Raw genomic sequence first — 24,319 nt, 5'->3', positions numbered from 1 at the left:
GCTCTACTTTGCCTGGATACCCCCACAGCTTATCTGAGGTTTCAACCATCTCAGGGATGGTCTGGTTTGAGACCCAAAGATCTATGGCCCTGGATCCCTTTTGAGATCATCAGGCCCCACCTAGTTCCACCTCTGCTGATCTTCCTCCTTTGACCTTCTCATGGTCCTTCCATTCATCAGTAGGAAATTTTTCTTAAACCATATTCTCTCTCTTCTTTTGCTCTAGGATTTAAGCTCTGTAATCAGTCCTCCAAGCATTGGCTCAATATTTTTCAATTCAAGTCCTGAAGGTCTAATTTGCCTTAGATCAGTATGAGGTCTAAAGGTCAAGCTCAGAGTTTCCATCTTTATGGCGATTCCTGAGGTCAGACAGGAAATCTTCACGAAGGCTCTTTCCTCAATAGAGATTATCCAATAATGGGAGAAAATAAAGAGGTAATTTTCAAAATAAGCCAATTGTTGCTTCCATCTTGGCATGCATTCAAATGGACTTTAAACACATTAAAAATTAAAGTCATCTGAGCACAACCATGTATAAATAGATTTTGTCCACTTACGAAATTTGGGAATGATAAGGTAATGCAAGGTGTTTTAATGCTTATAAAGTGACCTAATAACTTTTAATTGACATTTTATGCAACCGTAGTTCAGACTGTTTGCATATAATACTCTGAGTCCCTTAGAAAGAAAAAAGAAACATTAACTCAATTACCATTTTGCCTGCCATGCTGTTTAATTCTGTTTCCCGTCCTGTTCAAAACACTCTCTTGGGATAGCTGAGTAGTTTTTTAAATTGTACTCGTTAATTATTCCTAAGAAGACAATGGCTTTAGCATGTTATTTTTATAATCTATACATCTAAACTTATTTAAATATGAGTTTTTATAAAAGCATAGAGATAACTGGCCAGGAATTTAGTGCTGAATTCCTAAACTGTGAATGAACATAGCAACAACTTTATCACTTTAATCCATCCTAATGTGTTCACCATAATTTGCAAAGCACCGTTAGCACATGATGCAATAAGAAAAGTCAATTAACGTTGTTTTGGAAGTTGAATCCTGCCATTGTCTACCACTGAGCCTAATGTTTACTAAAACATGTTTGCTTTTGTTTACTAAAACATGCCATCACTAAGTTATTTTTCATCATGTCCTTGGGTGTTTTTTATCTGGTTATAAGGACCCAGCAAAAAAACATCATTTCTGGGAAGTGAAGAGAAAACACAAGAAGCAGGAGAAACAACAGCAATGAGTTTCTTAGGAAACAGGCATCATTAGAAACATAGTCTCTTCAAAACAGAGATGCCAGACCTGCTGCTGGCTGGCGTCCTTCCACTCTGGGCACCACCTGTGAAGAAGACCATGGACAAATGCCATTCATTCAGATGGAGGAAGAATTGAAAATGATACCACGTTTTAAAAATAAAATAAAGACCTCTGAGAGATGTTAATGCATTGAACATAGGGAAGATTGGAGTGTGATGGATAATTTTATGTGTCAGTTTGACTGGGGTAAGGGATGCCCACATTATTTCTGGGTGTGTCTGTGAAAGTGTTTCCAGGAGAGACGAACATTTGAATCAGTACATTGAGAAAAGATCACCCTCACCAATGCAAGTGCACATCATCTAATCTACTGAGGACCTGAATAGACCAAACAGGTAGAGGAAGGGCAAATCCCTCTCTCTGAGACATCCATCTTCTCCTGCCCTCAGACATCAGCCTTCAGACTCCAGGACTTACACCGTCAGCCCCTGATTCGTTAGCCTTTGGACTCAGGCTGAATTACACCACCAGTTTTCCTGGTTCTACACTTTGCAGATGGCAGCTCATAGAACTTCTCAGCCTCCTTAATCACACGAGCCAGTTCTTATAATAAATCTCCATGTATATGTATATATCTCATTGGTTCTGCTTCTGTGGAGAACCCCGAGTAATACATGGGAAATTCAGAATAACTCCCTTGAAATGCATGAAGTACTGTCATGGGAAGAGAAATCAATCTTCTTTTATTGACCCTCTGGGAGATGAGGGTTGTTTGTGTGTTCCCAACTGACTGTAAAGCAGAACCTTCTCACAGTCAGAGATGTCCAAAGACAAATGGACTTGAGTCACGGGTTCCCCCATCACAGTCATGTATAACCACAGCAAGGAAACCAGCTGGCAGTGCCACAGAAAACGTTTTAATGTTCTATTGCCTCCTCTGGCCTGAGATTTACAGTCAAACGGCCTGAGTGTTAAGAATATGGATCAGGCAAGCCTGGCCTCTGTTTTAACTCTCTGTGAAGATCTCTGTTCAGCCACGCGTAACACGGTGTCTACATGACAGGGCCCCTTGGAGGGTGATCAGACATACATATGTTCAGTGAGAGCTCAGGGCAGAGCATGACCCAGTACTTTCTCAATAATGTTGGCTGCTACCTTTATTACTAATCCATCCTGTTGAGGATCCTTTCAGAGAATGATTCAGGAATGCAAAGACAAAACATCAATGGGGACACACCTTTTCTTATAGCAGACATTGAAGAGAAAGGGAAGTATTGAGGAGCTGTAAGAAGAACGGAAGACTCATTATTAAAAGAGAGAAATAAAAAAGAAAGAAACCCAGGGATCTGAACTCTGTTTTAATGTTTTTAAAACGCATTGTACAAAAACCTCTGAAAGATAACGAACGGGTCAGGAACAGTTTTTAATGTTCCGTACTTGAACACCTCAGAGGAAGCCTGCCTGGAGGATGGGCTTTCTGCTCTGGGTCTCTGAAGTTAGATCAATAGCAGTTGAACCCAGCAGCGCGTTTCCTTCCCTTAGGTATCTGCTACTCTCACCTCTTCCAGCCCCACCTATCTCCATTCTTCTTCTTCGCGCCCCTCTAGGGAGAAGAGCTCCAGAATTGGCGCTGTGGTTCCCTCCCCCCCGCCTTTACCCAGCGAAAAACATCCTTTCTGAGAAGTAAATTGCTGCTTTTCGGTTTTGAGTTAGGATTATGAGAGTTCTGCGTGTGTCTCCGTAGGGCATCCTGATATCTCGTGTGGGAGCGTTTTGAGTTCTGCTCTTCAGCACCGAGGACGCGCTAGCCTCCTATTTGTTCTCTGGTTATTGGGTGACCCCTGCTGGTCACGAGGAGATGTTACAGCCTTTTCTAATTTTGTCCTGGCCTTCCGCATTTAATTGCAGTCATCAGACTGTAACTGCCTCTTTCCAAGATTCAATTCACCTTCACTTAGTTGTGATAGTGTCTATTAATACCTGTTGTGCATTAAATGTCATTTTTATTGCATTTAAACTCAGAAGTTTTGAAAATTGCTCCCCATAAAATGATTAAATCCATAGCAAAGGAAAACATCTTTGGCTGGCAGTCTGTGCTAGTGAGTCTTAATGATTCAGTGATCTCATGCTGACAGAGAAGATGACAATTTTTATATTTTCTTGAAAAATACTAGTCGGCAACAAACAGAGGGACTGCCATATTTCAAAGCCCAGCTGGCGCACAAAACAACATTTGCTTAACTCCTTGGCCCAGTGCTCTCATTGATTGAACAGACATAGCTGCCCAACCATAGCACAAGGTAATCTATGGCTCACACAGCCAGAAAAGACTTTAAATAAGGTTAAAAACTTCCCATCATTGTAGACATCGACCACCTATCCTCCCTGGACCACCCTATCAGCATTTATCTATTGAATAAATTTTTGTTTAGTGTACCTACTACGTCAAAGCCTTGACATTGGGTAGGGAAGAGAATGACTGGGTAATACACAGAAAATAGGAGAATACAGTCAATTAAGTTCACGAACTCATCCTAGAAAAAGTGCTACACATCATTGCTGAATATCACTACGGTCACCTTCGAAGTACTCCCCTTGGGAAGCTGTGCACTGATACCAGAGTCTAGTCCATCTTTCAAAGCAATTTTGGAACTCTTTTTCTGGAATGGCCATCAGAGCTGCCATTGTATTACCCTTGATGTCCTGAATGTCATCAAAATGTGTTCCTTTCAATATTCCCTTTATCTTCAGGTAAAGAAAGAAGTCATTGGGGGCCAGATCAGGTGAGTAGGGAGGGTGTTCCTATACAGTTATTTGTTTACTGGCTGAAAACTCCCTCACAGACAGTGCTGTGTGAGCTGGTGCATTGTCATGATGCAACAGCCATGAATTGTTGGCGAAAAGTTCAGTTCATCTAACTTTTTCACACAGCCTTTTCAGCACTTGCAAATAGTAAACTTGGTTAACTGTTCAGTTGGTACAAATTCATAATGAATAATCCCTCTGATATCAAAAAAGGTTAGCAACATCATAGTAACAAGTTTGTGAACTTAATTACAGATGCAACAATGTGTTATCTATATACTTGAGCCTCTTACCCATTCATATTAAATAATTGACTTAAGTGGATCCCAGCGTCTTCTACTGAGGATTGCGTCTCTTACAGTGAGAGTAAAATGATAGCATGTCCCTAATGCCTTTAGTGTTGTAAAGACCAGCAATCCCCACTCCCATCACTAATTCACTGTAAACAAAACTGAGCCTTTAAAAAGACAGTGGTGTGTACTCCAATGATAATAACAGTAGCTCCCTTTAGTCCGAACCAAGATGGGAAGTCTTCACTTCAGCCAGTCATGTGTGGCTTCTCAAATATCTTTAGAGACAATACAGGAATCGTCATTTCCAGGAGACTCAGAGGTTATTGACTCAAGAAGAAAGCACAGGAAAAAGGAAAAGAAGTTTGGGCACGTACTGGCTACATGAATTGTGTGTGTGCGTGTGTGTGTGTGTATGTGTGTACATACGTCTACAAAGGTTTCATACACACAACAAACGCTGATAAATAAATGACTATATTCTAACATGAATGTTAGACTCACATTAATAACTAAGTTCATAGGATTTAAATGAGCATTCCCTGTTACTTGTGATTTTGCTTTGTGGAATTGTAGGCACATACCGCAAATCACCTCCGTCTCTTTGAACTTTGCAAACTAAGCTATTATGTATTCTATTTATTCGTACTTTCTCTTGAAAAGTTAATCCTCCATAGACCCTGAAATACTTTTGTTATTTTTTTTTTCCTCTGAATTCCCATCTCTGTTTGCCTTTATCTTCCTGGCAGTGAAATGCCTCAAACTGAATACAATATCCCAGGCTTTTTAAAAGGTCTTCATGACTTCCTAACAGTAAAGACCTTGTCTAGGTTTTAAAAATCAGCCTGTTTAGAAAACAGTAAACTCACAGCATTATCTCTTGAAAGTCTTATCACAACTCTCCTTTTTATTTATGAGCATGCCTCTTCCTCTCTCAAAGGTCTTTCTACTTTATGTGGTTCTTATAACATCTTGACTCTTTCAGTAGACATTAATTTAAGTAAATATTTCTGCTTCTCCGTGTATTTTCTCCTTGAAGTTTTCATTTTTTGTTGATGCTCTTTTAACTGTTCCTTTTTCCCGTTTTCCAATACTTCAGTGACCCGCAGACTTTGAGAAAATATTTGAAAAGCTACACTGACTCCTTATTTATTCGTGGCTTTCTCAGCAATGTTCTTTTCTTTGCAAAGTGCTCAACGCCACTAACAAGCACTAAGGTCATAGTCAAAACACATCTCTGATTACAACTGAAAAATAAAGGTAGAGTGAAAAAACTTTTAAACTGTTTTAAGAATCCTAAACATACTCAGAGTTGATTTAAGTTAAACATTGTAAAGTAACTCATTCTTTTTTCAATGACTTGGTATGGTCTTTTCTCTATATCTCTTTCCACCCAAATTGAGAATTTAAACTTTCTCTAATTTCACAAGAAGTAAATTTTCCAAATATTGTGAAATACATCTTAACTAAAACTTTTTTTTTAAATCCTGCTCAGTGGATTTCACAGTTTCTATCCTGAAGGCGACAATGAAAGTTTACTTGACAACCCGCATCTCACCTACACACCAGACTCAGCCTGGATGGTGACTAAAGCATCCCTGCTCTTTTTAAATCCTTGGCTTTTTCTTCCTTCTGATAAAGGTAGAGATATTTCTTAATCTTGGCTCTAGCCAGGCTTTACACAGTCGGGATCATAAAGTTTTCATTTTTAATGGAAAAGTATCTTATGGCTCTTGAGAACTTGTCTGTTCCTTTTTATCTGGCAGGTGCCTGAATAGATAAGCTCGTGAATCCAAGACTATCCGCATGTCATCCACCCCATGCTTTCAAATACAGGGAAAATGGAAAGACATTTGGATCATCCGGATAATTCATCATAGACTCCGATTATGATTTCCATAGGATTCTTCTTATCTTTACTACCAATTCCAAACACAGTGACATAGAATCCTAGACTTGTACAAGTAGCTGAAGTTGAGTCCACTCTGTTTGCAGTATACATGAAGTACAGCTACAGAAGTTAAGGTACATGGCCAAGGTCACAAAAGTCGGTTAATGGCACAGTTAGAATAACGTCAAGTCTTTGTATATTTACACGTATGTGTGTGACAAATACTTATGCACAACTTACTACAGACCACAGACCCTCTGAGCCCATGACAGTGTTGACTCCTTCAAACCTTATAACAACCTTATGAAGTATATATGATTTCAAAGATGAGGAGATTGAAGCACAAAGAGCTGAAATAACTTGCCCAAGGTCACCTGCCTGGTTGGCAGCAGAGCAGGGATGGAAACCCAGGCGGTCTGGCTCCCAAGTCTGTGCTCTTAATGACTATGCACTCTCTTTCTCAAATGTCAAACAATCAGTTCCGTGTCATCAAACAGTAATCCTGTTCTAGCATGTGCATAAATTGCCTTAGTACTTGCTGAGCATAGCTCTCCATCATCAATCAACACATCTTGGTTTCCAAAATTATCCTCCCACTGGAAACAGAAACAATCTTTTCAAATTTTCACACATAGAGCCAAGGTATGCTTTATCCAGATGTGACCCTCTACATAAAGAAAAACATATACTCCGTTGCCCTCAGGGAAATAAAAGCTGAGCCAAAAGGTTACCGCAGATTTTTGAAAATTGCTATGGCCTGGCTGCTCCGCTCACATTCTGTGTCTATAAGCTCCCTTCCGTCCCTCTAGTGGGATTTGAGCCTCTCTAAGACTGGGATGCAGAGCTAATATCTTTGCATTTAACAGATTTGTTCTGCTGCTCCTGTTTGCCTATGCCTGCCTTTTGCTTTTCAAGAGCCTTAGGATTGAGATATCACGCCAGGCACCTGAGGCACGACATGCAGCAAATGTCAGTCGTGGCCTCCATCATTCAGGGCCTGCCCTCATCTGGATCTTCTTGGGCCTCACACAGTGGCTTCCCACACACAGCGCTCAGTGGCCCCTGGGACCACGAGCAAGATCGACCCCATCACCAGCCAGTAAGAACACAAGAAAGCTCAATGAGTCCACGGTACCAGGAGCGGTGCCACTAAGAAGCCCTTAGCACCCAGGATATAAACACCATCATCTACTTAGATTTTTATTACACCAGCAACTACACTGCCCGAGGTAGTTACTTCCGGGAACACAACAACAAAAGCACACTGGAGAAATATGTTTCTATGACTCACCTGTTGCCTTCATAAATTTTTGTTTGTAAGTTATGAGAAAAAAGACATTAGTATTGTCTTCCCCTAAGACACAGTCCAACAATTTGAAAGAAACCATTATTTCTGCTGGGGGAACATCTATTGACCCTCAAACGTCTGAAGGGGTTTGGTATGATTTTGAAGGAGTTTTGAGAGATAGTAGGCAAAGACCCTGTAGGGTGTTAAAGGAAGCAGCTGTCAGGTGTGGAATTGTACCTCCCTGCACACCCATCCATGAAGTGAGAAAAGGTTGCGGATGTTTTATCTCTAAGAGCTACCGAATACCCCATTTGTTTTTCAGAAAAAAGGGCATGTTTGAAAGCTGAAAAATCATCCAGCACATATGGTGTAGTGTTGAGAGTACTGTGGGAAATCTGAAGTTAAAGATGGATTTTATAACATAGTGCAGGGGTCGCAAAGAGAAGTAATAGGAGTAAAATTTCTTTTTCAGAAACATATCAAATGCCTCCCTTGTTATTATCAAATTATAGATTTGGATCTTTGTGTCAAATGTGGTGTGTTGTCTGTAAATGTGATTCAGGAATTTATTTTCTTTCCCTTTCAATTTATCATTTATATTTAAATTGGACATTCTAACCATGATGCCATTTCCATCCACCACGGTTCCTTGCTCACTCAAGGAAGCTGGCCCAGGCTTTTCTTTGCACAGGGAGAGGCACAGAGAGAATTACTGGCATACGCAAGGGCCAACTGTCCCCGCCCATAGGACTCTTTGTCCAATCAGAGGGCGGTGGTTTGCAAAGCCAGTCACATAGACCAGCTGTGTGACAGCACCTTCCGGTTATGGACGAGGGAACCTTATTGGCCTGGCCTATGGGTCATAGAGAAGTGGAGAAAGGCCTTGCGAGCCAAGGGAGGGGGCTGCTGACCTATGGGGTAACCTTGGTTCTTGGTTCTTTGTTCCAATGCGTGTGTATCCTTAAAGTGAGCTTTATTATTTTTTTAAAATCTAGTCCACATCTCAGTTCCCTGCAACCGAAACACTGAACTAAGCATAACATGAAATAAAATCAATGACAGATCTATTAATTGGAACAGTTCTGGATTTAATGCCCTAACTATTCTGATAAGATTTCTACTGTCCCTCATTTACACATTTCATCTTTCACCACATTTCACTCATTGTCTTCATTGTTTTCCTCTATTTGCCTCCTCCCTTTACATTATATTGATTTCAGGTATACAGATAACGATCCGATATACCTATGTTGCAAATGACCACTACAACAAGTCTAATTAACATACATCACCACACACAGTTACAAATATGTTTCTTGTGATAAGAACTTTTAAGATCTACTGTCTTGTCAACTTTCAAATATACAATACAGTATTGTCAACTCTAGTCTGTCTCTTACATATCTTCTCTCTTCTCTTCTTTTCTTGTTTATATCTCCTATAATTCTTGTCTCCAGGAATAATGTCATGGTTAGACCTATTCCTCCCCTTCTATGTCTCCTTCTTCTCACAATTCCATCCAATTTTCCTAACTAGGCTTCCCATATTCAATATTCCTCCCTTACCTCATGTACACTTGAGATCACGCCCATTAAGGCTTAAGACGCAATCAATGTATAGTTTAAGCAAGTATTAATTATTTCTAAAATCTTGTTCTTTGAATAAAGCCATATTGGTTCAATGCTATTCAACAAAATACTAAATTTGATTTTCCATGTTCAACATAATTCCACACATATTTATACCAATACAATACGTTCAGCAGGAAGGACCAAAATGGATAAGACAAGACCTCAACCACTAGTTGTCTTACAGTCTGGGACAAAGGAAGCACAGAAGGAGAAATAATTATCACACCAGGCAGAAGAGGACTGCACTGCTGTGAAGAGGGAGACACGGTGGGAACAAGGGTCAGCCAGGATGTGTGCCGCATCAGCTCGGCACCACTCCACCAATACGTGTGCACATACTTCATAAAATGTGACTCATCTATCATAGCTGAGGTGAACGCTTCTTTATACCTATACGGTAAGACAGGCATTGGACTTGACACTTTTCAGAATATGACAAAGAGGGCTCAAGAAGATTTTCAGTATTGTAAAAATAACCATGACAGACCCCAAGGACAAATTTCGGAATAGGAGATAATGATCTTGGCCCCAACCATTTTCCTATCTGTTCTCTTATCTGTTCTACATTCTTGTTGCATGTCTTTTGAAGTAAAAGTGTCTCAGCTCCTTTCACTTTCAAATTGCTTATCGGCTTCCCAAATCCACTCAGGGTCCTTCCCAGCCTATCTTCCCGAGTCTATCTTCCCCAAGAATCTTACTCCACCATCTTTTAACCATGTGCTGGGCAATGCAATTATCTATTCAAATAGTCTGCAGTGAAATGCAAATAACTGATGGACTTTACCCTCCCAAGGATAATTTTTTTATATTGAAAAATATTTGACAAATATAATTGTATATATTTAAATTGTACAACGTAATGATTTGATATACATATATATTGTGAAATGATTACCAAGGGTGTTGGGCTTTTTAACTGCAACTCACTTAAGTCAAAAACTTTCAAATTGATAGAATGGATATTTTAGATACAGACCTTCAAAATGATTTCCTATTTCTGCCTTACTTCAGTTCTCCCAGTTTACCATCACCACCACCACCCCACTACCACACACACACACAATACCTGTATCAGAGAGCTACAGGGAGAATCTCTGCTATCATTCGAGGAAACTGGCCTCCAAATTAAAGAAAAAAAAAAAGATAGTAAAAATCTAATTAAACATAACTAATGTAAGGTAAGCTCCCATGCTATTTCTAAGTAAAAGTTAAAATTACACATATCTAGACTCTTGTGACTTCCTCTTGCTGCATAACAAATTACCTTAAAACTTGATTTTTTAAAACAACAATATTTTATTATCTCACAGTTTCTGTGGGTCAGGAATTCAAGAGTGCCTTAGCAGGGCAGTTCTGGCTCAGGGTTTCTCATGAGGTTTTAGTCACGTTGTCAACTGGAGCTGCAGTCATCTGAAGTTATTTGAAAGCTTGACTGAGGTTCACTTATGTGGTTAGTAAATTTGTGCTAACTTTTGGCAGAAGGCTTTAGTCCCTCACCCAGGGGTTTCTTGGTAGGGTCTCTCGAGTGCCTTAATGTCATAGTGGCTGACTTCTCCTCGGGTGAGTGATCCAAGTCAATGTGAGGCAGCAGTAATGTCTTTTATGACTTGGCCTCAGAAGTCACTCATCATAGTTTCTGGTACATTTTCTTATTAAGAAGTAAGTCACTCAATCCATTTATATTCAAGGTTAGGGGGAGATTTCAACTTTGCCTTTTGATAGGAAGGACTATGAAAGAATATGTGGACATATTTTAAAAACCACCACACTTCTTCAGTATCTCCCTATCTCTGTTTATTTAGTAATATGCTCTGTGGAATAAATATTCTATTAAGCAAGTATTTTGAGACATTAAGTTCCTAGATTTTAAACATTCCCATAAGCAATATAGGGTTTTCAAATCTTTGTTGCTAATCCATTTCTCCGTATTTCCATAAATTTCCTCAATCCCTGGTTACATACTGCTATTCAAAATAAATCTGAGTAATTTGGAATTCAATTACATAGCTTTGCTTCTCCTGAATTGACACTCATAAAATCAATTTTAATTCTGTTATATATAGTTAAGTAAAATATGTTATGAGGTATTGGATCAAATGTATAGTCTTATTTCTTTTGACTACTACTTCAGTAATTGAATTATTTTTGGAAAAGGCAATCAAATTAGTTTCTCGTAATTATAGACTGTTGATTGTTCGTTTTTCATGTCCTGTATGACACTTAAGTGAGAGTGGTTGTTTTTCTACAAAGCATTTTCTGTTATTTTACTAGAAGCTAAAGCAATCTTATTTACCCAAGTGACCTGTTTCACAATCTGTTTTTAAGAACAATGACAAATAAAGACTGTTTATCTTATGGTTCTAAAACAGAAGCTATATTCTTTTCCTAGTTGATAGATTTATACTGCGGAGAAACAATGGCAGATATTCTTAAGAAATGTTAGTTTAAGTAAAGCAAGAGTCCACCAAGCAAAACCATGTGGATAAACAGAAATCTCTGCTTCTTCTCTCCTAGTCTACAAATTGAGTTAACAGAATAAAAGTCATAGAGCCCATGTATCTAATTAGGTCAAACAGCATTCCATTTCAATGAAAAAGTAATCAGACCAGCTATTTAATTCACTTACTCATTAAACGAACATTTATTGTATATCTGCTGTGTACCCATAGCTGACTAAGACTTAAATGCCCTAAGCTGTAAAAAGATTATGAGTTACCATACTTTTCTTTTTTTATTTTCCCCAAATAAAACTGGCACCCACTTCCAAAACATCGAAATAAACTCCTACTGGATCTGATCTACTAGATAACAGCTATTAACTATGGGCAAAATAAAGTAAAATAATGCCCTGATGGTACTGAAGGGTGAAGAAAAAGCAGGTAGAAGAATCCATCATAGAACATGTATAGATTTTTTTAATGGCTTTTAACTGGCAAGTAGGATGAAGGCAGCACCAAGTGAAGCACCTAAAACTTTGACATAAAAACCCACATATTTCTGGCCAGAAGAAAAAGAAGACAGAGTTCATAACTATCATAGATGGTAGAAAGCAAGGGAATGCATCTCAGGGAAAGAGAAGCACAGAGCATAGCTACCATGCTGTATGCATAATCTCTGCCAAAGTCTCCAGCTGCCCCATGAATGTATGTATAAAGCAGAATTAAAGCAATGCAGCTAAATTGAAAATTGAAAAATGATTTGAACTGCCACTAAAAAGAGAGTTTTAAGTTTGAATATCAGCAAGTAAATTATCTGATAAAACTCTCATACTAGGAATATAACAGAATCAAGAGTTTCCACAAAATAATATTCACAATGCCTAGGATAAAATCCAAAATTACTCAACATACAGACAGGAATAGAATATACAAATCATTCTTAAGAGAAAAGATAAGCAACCAAGACTATTGATGAAATAACCTAGATATTGCAATTAGCAGACAAGAATTTTAAAACAACTGTTATAACTATGCTCAGAGAAGTAGAGGGAAATATGCTTGCATATTTGAAAAGATAGGACACCTCAACAATGATATATAAACAATAAAAAAAGGACTAAATGGAAATTCCAAAACCAGATATGTAGAACACAGAAAAGAAAGAAAAACAAGATTGGGAACAAAATGAACAGACTTTCAAAAATCTGAGGACAATATTCAATGTCTAACAGACATGAATAAAATTCAATAATGAGAGGTCAGAGAGTATGAAACATACAACTTATTGGAAGAAACAGTGCCCTAAAACTTCTCAAATTTGATGAAAGACATATGAAATTGAACATTTAGGAAGCTTAGTAAAATCCAAGCAGGACATATACTAAGAAAACCATGGCATAGTCAAACTGCTGATAACTAGAATTAAAGGAAACCTTGAAAGCAGCCAAACAAAAATGACATATTACATACATTCAGAAGAACTGTGATTAAAAATGTATCAGTAGCTATGACAAACAGGAGTTCTGGCATACTTGTCTTTTCATTGTTCAAAAAAAATACTCTCAACTAAGGATTCCATATCTAGTGAAAATATTTTTCTTCAAACCTGAAGATGAAATAAGGACATTTTCATATTTTTAAATAATACTAAGAGAAGTCTTTGCCAGTATAACTCCTCTACAAGAATTGTTTTAAAATTTTATTCAGTTGGAGTGAAAGGACTCCAGGCTGAAACTTGAATCTTCAGAAAGAACTAAAGAGCATCAGAGATGGCAACTATCCAGGGGGTAAATATAAAAGACTATCCTTATAAATATATCTGTGCAACCCAAACCCCTATCAGGATATAGAATATAATCATTACCTCAGAAAGTTCCATCAGGCCCCTTCTGTATCAACTCTCTCTCCCAGGAGGAAATCCATGTTCCAGGGTTTTCGCCCCATAGATTTATTTTGCTGATTAGTTCTCCCCATCCTAGAATTCCAATAAATTCAGGATAAGATCCTGAAACACATTTAAGAGAAAATAGTTGTGAAAACCTTTTATTTTGCAAGGCTGGGGCATATCCAGTCTGTACTGTATAGTTAGTCCATTCTTCAATGGCCCAAGATTCTCTTTAAATATTAACCCCTAAACAGGGTTTCCCTGGGTACTCAGAACAGGCATTGGTTGTGTGGAAGACAAAGCTACCGTGCTCCTGAACTTGAGTGAAAGTGAAAAGAACAAAGTCTAGTCTTCCCATGGATAAAGTTTCACTATTTTATACTTCCAATACCAAGTTTATAGCCTAGAAAGGAAAGCACCATTAGAGGGGGTAAAGTTGAAGATATAGACAAAAAAAAAGAATGTTCTGAGCAAGTTCCTGGAGAAGATGGTGTCAAAGGACAGACTGGCCTTAAAAGTTAGAAAGGACATCTTATCTCCTGAGACTGGAAAAAAGAGGATAAGATTTATGATGAAATAAAACCCTTTAAAGTATAGTAGATTCAAGGAACTAAAACATAGCTACCTTGATGAATTGACAATCACTGCAGTAAAAAACGGCTGAACCAGGAGAATCAGGGGAGGCAGGCATTAATTACAGAAGGAGTAGCGATTTGAAGGTCAAAACAATTAAACCCTGTGCACCAAATAAACCACAGTGGCTCAAGCACAACAGAGCAACTACTAGAAAAGAACGCTGGATCCCAACTTCACTCCTTAAAGCACAATTTCAGTCTAGATTTCAATATAGAGAATAACACCATAGACGTACTAGAATAAAATAACCGTTATGATATAGTACAACCCATTGCACACTTTTAAGATTAAACAATGTGTCATGATGCCACACATCATTTTTTTAAGAAAACGTCCAGCATTTTATATCCTCTTTCTGCCTGGATACTCGCTCTGCTGTCTCAGCTCTGTTTTTACAGTTTGACTATGGTGGTGAACTTCGCTGAGACAGTCTGTAAACTGCAGAGATTAAAACCTGACCTGACCTATGAATTGAGATTGCAAGAATTGGCCAGAGTAGCCAGTTAGGGAGTGCTTCACTCTCACAGTCCTCACGGGGGGTGAGGGGGCTGGCTACACATTTTATCTGTTGAAGCATTTGGAGCCATAGTATATTGCAATTCAATTCAATTGCTCCAAAGTGTATTTTGTTTAATTCAAGCAATAACAAGAATCCACTGAGAAAAGAAACCATATTAGAGATAAAAACAAAAGGAATGGAGGCATTTTAGGCTCTGAAGACGCTTAGTTTCTGAGAGCTGATTTTGACTGCTGAGAACTTTCCATTCTGAACCTCTCCACCTTTCTCCTCCATGGATGTTTGGCTCTTTCTTTCCACATTTCTCATTCTGGAATATTCAAATCACTCATTGAAATCAGAAGAATATTCCAGATGGGCACCTGGCCTTTCTTCTTCTGACCAAATTAAGTATCATGTTATCCCTTTTATTCCTCCCAATTTGAGCATTTATAAAAACAATAAAATCAAACTTCTGCTTCAGTAAGTAGCTCACAAAACAATTGAATCAGCTTTATACATCTTGTCTTCATTCTATAAAACTGTTTTTGAAATTATTTTAAAATTAGGGGGATAAGGAACATCCACACCCTAGGTGGACTGCTTTTTACTTCAGAAAAAAATAAATTACAGCAAACATGACTCGTGGGTGGGATAGCAGATACAAGATATACTATCCTAGAAGGCCTTGGAATTAATTTTACCACTGTGTAACACACAATAAGATATTGCTGCCCGCCTGGCCTCCTGAAAGTTCTAGAGCAGGGCGCCGGCAGCACAGAACCATTGGGTCAACCCTTCTAGCTGCAGTTTTGTACGTGTTGGTTCTCTGCTCAACTTCAGGAACCTGTCTAAGAAACACCGGGGGGTGTGAGGAGTGAGGGGTGGGGTCCAACCTCTCTTGTGGACATGAGAGCAGGAGATTTCTCACCATCCACCCTTCATATCACCTTGATGGTTCCTCCCTCTTCCCTGGACTTTGGGCATCTCGAAGGTGCTTTGTTAGAGAAAGGATATAAAGCCTGTGCTTTAACTGCTTTAAAAGGCTGAGATAAGAATCCTGTTCAGTCTGTGTTGACTCACACTGAACACACTGTCTGCTGCCCCGGGACGGCCGCTGAGAGGCATCGCTAGGTCACAGGCTGCATTTATAACAACCAGTTCTTCAGCCCTGTCCTGACGTCCTCCCCCAGGGAACTCAGCTCAAACGTGAACTTCAACATCCCCTTCCATGCTTTAGGTGGATAAGAGTCTGAGCAGACCTTCACCTGAAGTCTGTGCTGTCATTTTCGCTGTTACTTCCTGAGGCTCTTTTTCCAGCTGACGGTGTTAAGTTTGGAGAGGAGCTATGATGCTACAGATGAACATTCTGCCCTAAAGGCCCTAGAGGCTGCGATTCAAGCACAGTGACCAAAGCAGCCCGGAGTCCCCCTAGTTTACCAAGGTCAAGGTAAATGAGGTGGGGAGCAGAACAGTCTGGCTGGATGTCACTCACAAATTAGAAATGGGAAGTTTACCTTAAATCTTTGGCCCAGACGCTACTGGCACACATGGTCACAGGTTATGACTGTCACCCAGGGCAGGCTGGCTTCAGGGCCATGCGTCCTGTGCAGTTGCATAAGGTCCCATGTTCAGAAGTGCCCTGTGCTTGGTTTAATGCTCTTCTGTCACTGTCTTAAATGACTGATGATTTTTAAATAAAGGCTTTGGATTTCCATTGTGCACAGGGTCCTGCAAATTACTCTGCCAGTCCTGTGGTCACTTCTGTGTCTATGTCACGAGGCAAGCAAGGGCGGGGAGAGGAAGAGTCCATTGAAGCCAAAGTGGCTGATAATCAATTATGGCTGTGAGGGCGCAATGATTCTTTTCTCCAGCACATTTTAAAATTATGCCCTGTGACGCCTCAATTACTACCTGCTCTAGTTCAAAGAATAAGCTGAACAACAGTAAAACACATGCTCGTGCCTTTTTTTCATGCTCACTGGAAAGATCCATTTTATGTGATGAAGCTCCAGGAGAGGAATATGGTTTTACATCAGGTCCTTGGAGAGAGGCTGGGAAAGAGTGACTCTAAAAGAAGTGAAGGTGACTCTAGGAAAGAATAAAATGAGATCTTTCACATTCAGGAAGATGTAAAAGCAAAAATAGGATGACATCCCCAGGAAATGACCCAGTTCCCCTCCTACTGGCAGAATCAGCCTAGTTCCATGATGCAGAATCGTGACAGGAAAGGGGTACAGGATTGCAAAGCCCACATGACACCTCAGAAAAGAGTCAAGATTCCAGCCTGAACAAATAAGAGGTTTGTTGTCAACAGAGACAGAAGACAGCAATTCAGCAAATGCAGCTGCTCCACCCCGCCCGCCACTACCCCTCCACCCCATCAAAAAAAATCAGCACTTGTTGCATGCAAGGGTGAGCCGAGGAGAAAGAAAGCAAGCTACTGACTCCTGGGAAGCATGTTCAGCGTGTATGTTGCGTATGTGTGGGGGGCGGCGAGAAGAAATGGAAGTCACATCTGCGGGGGAATATTGAGAAAGTTGGGAGGATAAATACAGAAGCAAGCAGGCCCCGATGTGCCCGTGCTGGGAAAGGAACAGACTTTAATATCTGCAGGTGATGGGAATGAGCAGCACAGTCTCCGGTGATCCAGGAATTCTCATGACTTCCATTGGTGAACTCCTTCAAGTTTGATGTATGCTATGTAGTATTTTCTCTTAATTAAACTTCTTAATTAAACTTTATAGCAGAAACACTTGTCTTTTATTTCAGAGAGCCCCAGGAGTGCTGGAAAAGGGAAATGTACCACCAGGAATTGTTCCATAAAAGCAATTACCTGAAGGAATTTATAAAACAAATGTACTGATTCAGGTGTTACACATGCCGTTAGTCACATTCGAAAAATCTTAATAGAAACAAAACATTTTTATCCTCTGTGGATGATATCAGCTCGAAAGAGAAAGTTGTTTCAATGCTGAAATGATGACTGTAGATGCTATAACAGTGGAAAGAGCGTCCGACTGTTGATTCTGAATATAATTTCCCTTCTGCTACAACCTAACTACAGGACATTAGCCTGTGTGGCCCTCAACTGAAAAGGGACATGTTTAGTCCAGTGGTTCTCAAACCAGCAACATCAGCATCACTTAGGAACTTACCAGAAATACCAATTCTGAAGCTCCATCCAAGACCTACCGAGTCAGAAATTCTGGGGGCACAGCCTTGCAGCCTGTTTTAACAAGTTCTCCAAGATATTCCAATACACCCTGAAATTCAAACACTATTTAATTTGATGGACTCCAGCTCTCTTGACAGCTCGGAAATCTTATAGCACTGCCACTGTCTTCATCATCGTCATCAGTAATACATATCAAGAGCAAACTCCATGTGCCCCCACCTTCTGTTCTAAGCAATTTATGTATAATGACCCATTTAATCATTCTGGGAAGTAAACTCTAGTCACCACTTGGCAAATGAGGTATGAAGGGGTTTGGTAGCCATGGCCAAAATGCACCACCAAGATCCTTCTTCAAGGAAGGGTTTGTTCCTCCAGCTGTCGGCAACTTTAGGGTTTTCTTCAGCTTCAGAGAGCGCCTTACCCAAGGATACATCCTTCTAGGGAAGTACTAAATCAAATACTAAATCACAAAAGGGCATAGAATCTTGACCCCACTGTGGGACAACTCTGACAAGCATATATGCTAAGAGATCCCCATGGGGTTGGCCAAGCCTTTGTCAGGCATGTATTACAGTTTGATTTCTCCCTGTCTTCTTGCCTTGCTTGCTTCCCCTTCCTTTCATGTGTGGATCCCTGAATACCTTGCACACCAAACTTCTCAGTGTCTGCTTCTGGAAAACCCATTTTACAATAAGAGCTGATAGAAAGTGTGAAGCCAGGAATTGGTAAAGCCAGGTTTCAAATCCAGGCAGGTGGACTCTAAGCCTTAGACTCTTAACTATTTATTATCTTGCCCAATAATTTGTCCCCCACTTGGGTTTATAAGTTAACTATCCAAATATTTGAACATGAGATTTTAGATACAATTTTACAAATGAGGAAACTCAGGCTAGAAGGGATTGCCCCAGGTGACCCCTGGTTGGTAGTGAACAAGCACTGATTGGTCGGAGATGTCCTGACTCCCACTGATCCACTGTCATGTCACCTCCCACCTTAAGGAAATGTTCACATATCATACCAGTGAGATAAGGTCTTCTTTTATCATTGTCTTGGGGAACACTTGACACAACACCGAGGAGACATTACAAATGATAACAAGAAATACAAAGGATGATAAAAGACTACTATCAACTATGATATACCAACAAAGTACATAACGTAGCAGAAATGCACAAATTACTAGAAACATACAACCTACCAAAACTAAACCATAAAGGCACAGAAAACCTGAACAGATTGATAATAAGCAATGAGACTGAATCAAAACGAAAAATCTTCCAACAAAGAAAGCCAAGGACCAGATGGCTTCACTGGTAAATTCTACCAAACGTTTAAAGAAGAACGAACACCAATCCTTCTCAAACTCTTTCAAAAAATAGATGAGGACGGAACACATCCAAACTCATTATGTGAGGCCAGAATAAACCTAATACAAAAGCCAAACAAAGATACTGTAAGAAAACTACAGGCCAACATTCATTCAGATGAATATACAAGGTCTGACAATTTGATAAGCGAACTCCTAGAAAAAGCGCCACACACCTCACTGCTGAATATCACTACGGTCACCTTCAAAGTACTCCCCTTGGGAAGCTATACACCGATCGATGCCAGTGCTAGTCCACCCTTCAAAGCAATTTTGGAACTCTTTTTCTGGAATGGCCATCAGAGCTGTCCTCGTGTTACCCTTGATGTCCTAAATGTCATCAAAATATCTTCCTTTCAATATTTCCTTTACTTTCAGGTAAAGAAAGAGTCATTGGGGGCCAGATCAGGGGAGTAGGGAGGGTGTTCCAATACGGTTATTTGTTTCCTGGCTAAAAACTCCCTCACAGACAGTGCCGTGTGAGCTGGTGCATTGTCGTGATGCAAAAGCCACAATTTGTTGGTGAAAAGTTCAGGTCGTCTAACTTTTTCACGCAGCCTTTTCAGCACCTGCAAATAGTAAACTTGGTTAACTGTCCAGTTGGTACAAATTCATAATGAATAATCCCTCTGATATCAAAAAAGGTTAACAACATCATTGCAACAAGTTTGTGAACTTAATTGTCACACCTCATATAGTGTCAGATGGGTACTAGATTTATCAGGTTGGTAGATGGGAGGCAGGTAGGGGACAGGGTGAAAAATGTGAAGGCATTAAGGAATATAAAAATGATAGTTACAAAGTACTCACAGGGATGTAAAGTACAGTATAGGGAACGTAGTCAATAATATGGTAATAACTATGTATAGTGCCAGTTGGGCACTATACTAGTCGGGGTATCACTTCTTAAATTATATAAATGTTTAAACACTATGCTGCACACCTGAAATCAATATAAAGTAGTATTGAATATCAACTGTAATTGAAAAACTCAAACAGAGGGGAAAAATGTGAAGTGAAATAATTTCCAGGTATAAAACAAATAAGTCATGGGGATGTAGTACAGCATAGGAAATATAGTCAGTAATATTGTGATAGCATTGTACAGTGTTAGATGGTTGCTGGACTTATCATGGTGATCACTTCTTTAGATATGTAAATGCTGAATAACTGTTGTATAAATCTGAGACTAATACTGTATGTTAGCTATATTAGCTATATTTCAATAAAAATCTTTTTGAGAAATGAAATCCTGCTATATGCAACAACATGGATGAAGCTTGAGGGCATTTTGCTAAGTGAAACAAGCCAGTCACAAACGGACAAACACTGCGTGATTCCACTTAGATGAGGTGTTTATAATAGTCAAAGTCATTAATGAGAGAAGGGAACAGTGATTACCAAGAACTGGGGAAAGAGGGAAATAGGGAGTTGTTTTCAATGGGTATAATGCTTCAGTTACACAAAATGAATAAGTTTTAGTGATCAACAGGGTGCCTCTAGTTAACAATACTGTGTTGTGCACTAAAAATATTTGCTACAAGGGTAGCTCTCACGCTAGGTGTTCTTACTTTCAAAAACCAAAAACAAAAGAGGGTGAAGGAAACTTTTGGAGATAATGGTTATGCTTATTATCTTGATTGTGGTGATGGTTTCACAGGTGAGTGTATATGTCAGAACACATCAAATTACACATATTACATAAGTGCAATATTTTGTGTACCCATTATACTTTAATAAAGCTGTTTTTGAAACCTGAAGTATAATTTCTGATTATACATGAAACAAAGAAATCAAAGTTTTTAAAGCAAGTAGTCATCACCAAAAAAGAATCCTCACTGCAAAGAAATGCCCAAAAACGTCACGAGCAGCATAAGTGTTTTCATGCAATGATGCTCAATATTGGCTGCTCATCAGAATTATTGTAGATTCTAGTAACTGGTGCAGTTTAACAGACTCAGGGTGTAGTCTGGGTATCAGGAATGATTTTTTAAAGCTCGCCAGGTGATGCTAATATTCAGTGAAGATCGGGAACTACTGCCTCGGGGTAAACTCAATTTTCATTACACAGCAAGCAGTTCCTTACAGGAGAAAGCACTTTTGTATCATAAATGTGGAAACCATTTAAATATATCATTTCCTACAGTGAGTTACTTCATAGATGTAATAAATGAATACAAGAGATTCATCCCAATAGTGATGAGACACAAAACTAAACACGTATTTCTGTTGTAAAACGGTTGCGCACACATTTTACCCACTACTTTCTCTCTTCCTTCCATGACAAATTCAGCCTCATTGGGATCTCAACAACCAAAGCTACCGTTGGTCATCCTGAGAATCATACGAATATTCTAGGCTAGTGGCTCTATCCTAATAGTAAAACAGAGAACTGTATAGAACTTAACACCTCACACAGGATTTCAAGGACATTATCACACTTCATATCTGTGGATGAAACTCCATGAGGTTGCTGTGAGCAGTTGTGACTTTATTATATAGAACTAGAGAGGTTTAGCAATCTGCCCAATGTCACTGTTCTTTTCCCTTTCTCTGAAATTCCTCAGAAAATGCTCTGGTAGCATCAAGGACTATGAAAAAGAAAACTGCTGAGTCAGCATAGAAATGACACACACACACACACACACACACACACACACACACACACCCTTTTTTTTTTGGTCGTGAATACAGGCAGGACACAACTGGGTAGGGGAGAAATGGGATTCCACCACAGAAGAGAAGCAGTGTTGGCGAGTCTGTATCTCAGTCCTGGAAGCAGAACTCCTAAGATGCAACCCCAGTGAGACACACAATGTCGTGACAAACAAGACACAAGTCAAACAGTTCTTGACTCGCTGGATTCTTTTCCTTGTCCCTGAACGAGGACATGAGCTCAGAACTATCTCATGATGTACTCTTCAGGCACGTGGCCTAGGTAAGTGACAAAATATTTGAGAACCCATTACTCATTCAAAACCTTTATACAACAAGTATTTACTGAATATCACCTATGTGCAAAGCACTAGACACTCAATGGGAAGAGACAGAAATATGAATTAAATACTGATCCTTAAATAAATCTACATTCACATAGAGACCATAAGACAAACGTGCAGCTATGACATAGGAGAAGCACAGAGAAAATGCAATGAGATTTTCAGATTAGATAAATTACATCTGGATGTATAGATGATAGATTCAGGCTTGGTGGGAAAATATGAGGAAACAGACCAGTTCACCAAAAAGCCAACCTGCTAAAAGATCAACTTTCCAAAAGCCCTACATGAGCTGATCATTGTAGAGGACGAGGTCCTGGATGTGAAAAAGACACTGAAGAGTAGATAGAGAGGGGTAGACTAGGACTTCCCGACCTTGGGAATCAATGAGAAAGGGAATCCATATTTTAGAATGTCACATAGGGCATGCATGACAAACAGAGAATCATTTTTGCTTGGCTAGGCTAGAGCAAAGAGTGTTTAAAAGGGAATAAGAGAAAAATAAAAAGAGAATAGTTGCGAGATGAGATCATGAAGAACCAATGTATCTGGCTAAGGAGGTCTGAGATTTAGACAATGCCCACTTTTTCCAGCAAGGAAGTGATATGGCCAGAGCTCTGTTTCCAGAAGTTTACAATGGTCTCAAGGAAAGATTGGAAAGGGAGTCCAAACAGGAAGTTACAGCAGATATAACAAAGGCCTCACCCATCAGCAGTCACATGTATGCTGGAATAAATATTTCACTCAAGAAACCAGACTGGGGCCAGCTCAGTGGCTCAGGCGGTTAGAGCTCCATGCTCCTAACTCCGAAGGCTGCTGGTTCAATTCTCACATGGGCCAGTGGGCTCTCAACCACAAGGTTGCCAATTCAATTCCTCGACTCCTGCAAGGGATGGTGGGCAGCGCCACCTGCAACTAAAAAAATGAACACTGGCACCTTGAGCTGAGCTGCCACTGAGCTCCCGGATGGCTCAGTTGGTTGGAGCGCATCCTCTCAACCATAAGGTTGCCGGTTCGACTCCCGCAGGGGATGGTGGGCTGTGCCCCCTGCAACTAGAAAACGGCAACTGGACCTGGAGTTGAGCTGCGCCCTCCACAACTAAGACTGAAAGGACAACAACTTGAAGCTGAACAGAACCCTCCACAACTAAGATTGAAAGGACAACAACTTGACTTGGAAAAAAAAGTCCTGAAGTACACACTGTTCCCCAATAAAGTCCTGTTCCCCTTCCCCAATTAAAAAAAAATTAATAAATAATAAATTTAAAAAAAGAAAAAGAAACCAGAATGGCCAGTGCATAGGGGGCGGGTTGAAAAATAAGATTAGGCTGAAGAGCGGGATGAGAGTGTGGAGTACCTGAGAAGGTAAGCAGAGACGAGGTTGCCAGGCTTCTCCGCTTTGCAGCTGTGGCTTTAGATAAACCAGTGGACCTCTCTGCATCTCAGACCCCTCACTTACTACAAGAAGGAAGTGAAGCCGCCGGGAGGTTTACCCAGTCTCCCATTTTGCAATCTCATGATTTAATACAATTTCCCCAGAGAAAGCCACTGTATGTTCCTGAGCAGGAAAACAAGATGAAAGGGACTGTTTAAAAGCAGGAGGCTATCAGCAAATACCTATTGTAGGTATTACTGTGCTGATAACACTCTCAGCATAATGCCTTCCATCCCGATGTCATATTTCAGTTTCTTAGGAAAGCTTTTGATATACACCGACCATGTAGCATGTATCACTGCTGAAGACAGGCAGTATGTTTCTCTGGTAGAAAGTATAATGGTATCATTGCAAAATGGATTCAGATGAGCATTTCAAAAGGGGCGCCTAAGGTGGTAAAATATGTAACCTCACTCATGAACTGTTCAGCAGCCAGAGATACAGCTACTCTTCATTTAGTCACCATATTATCGAGCATTGCTATTGTGCCAGGCATAGAGCGCTAGGTGAGGAAATGAGCGGTAAATCAAAAGAATGTGGGCTCTTCCTTCATGAAGCTTACGATCTAGGAGACAGATAAACATACATATTCAAACTGCCAGCAATACTATGAAAAAAATAATAATACTGGGACGATGAGCAGTCTAAGCACCTGATTTAGACTGGAAAGTAGGAAAGACTGACAAATCTCCCATGAGAGAGAAATGTTTAAG

This window comes from Rhinolophus sinicus, linkage group LG07 (genome assembly GCF_036562045.2).
Source record: "Rhinolophus sinicus isolate RSC01 linkage group LG07, ASM3656204v1, whole genome shotgun sequence".
NCBI lineage: Eukaryota > Metazoa > Chordata > Mammalia > Chiroptera > Rhinolophidae > Rhinolophus > Rhinolophus sinicus.
Note: the sequence above shows the minus strand (reverse complement) of the source record.